This window comes from Empidonax traillii, unplaced genomic scaffold (assembly GCF_003031625.1).
Source record: "Empidonax traillii isolate 1590-97213 ecotype Southwest subspecies unplaced genomic scaffold, ASM303162v1 scaffold1220:size151964, whole genome shotgun sequence".
Taxonomy (NCBI): domain Eukaryota; kingdom Metazoa; phylum Chordata; class Aves; order Passeriformes; family Tyrannidae; genus Empidonax; species Empidonax traillii.
Genome location: NW_020956413.1, coordinates 123679 through 124156, shown reverse-complemented (window position 1 = coordinate 124156; position 478 = coordinate 123679).

Here is a 478-nt window from a genome sequence, read left to right as displayed (position 1 = left end):
GGAACCTCATGAGCTTTAACAAAGCCAAGTGCAGAGTCCTGTTCCTGGACTGAGGCAGCTCCCAGTGTGAATACAGGCTGGGGGATGAACAGGTTGAGAGCAGGCAGCCCTGCTGAAAGAACTTGGGGATCCAAGTGGACAAGGCTGGACATGAGCCGGCAATGTGCTCTTGCAGCCCAGAAAGCCAACCGTGTCCTGGGCTGCATCAAAAGCAATGTGGCCAGCAGGTCAAGGGAGATAGATGATTGTGCTCTGCTCTGGTGAGAACCCACCTGGAATGCTGCCTCCAGCTCTGGGGTCCCCAGCACAGGAAGGATGTGAATCTGTTGGACTGAATCCAGAGAAGGGCTACACAAGTGATCAGAAGGCTAATCAAATCATCAGAGGGCTCCTGTGAAGTCAGGCTGAGAGAGTTGGGGCTGTTCAGCTGAAGAAGGATGTGGGGTGGCCTTATAGTAGCCTCCCAGTACTTAAAGGG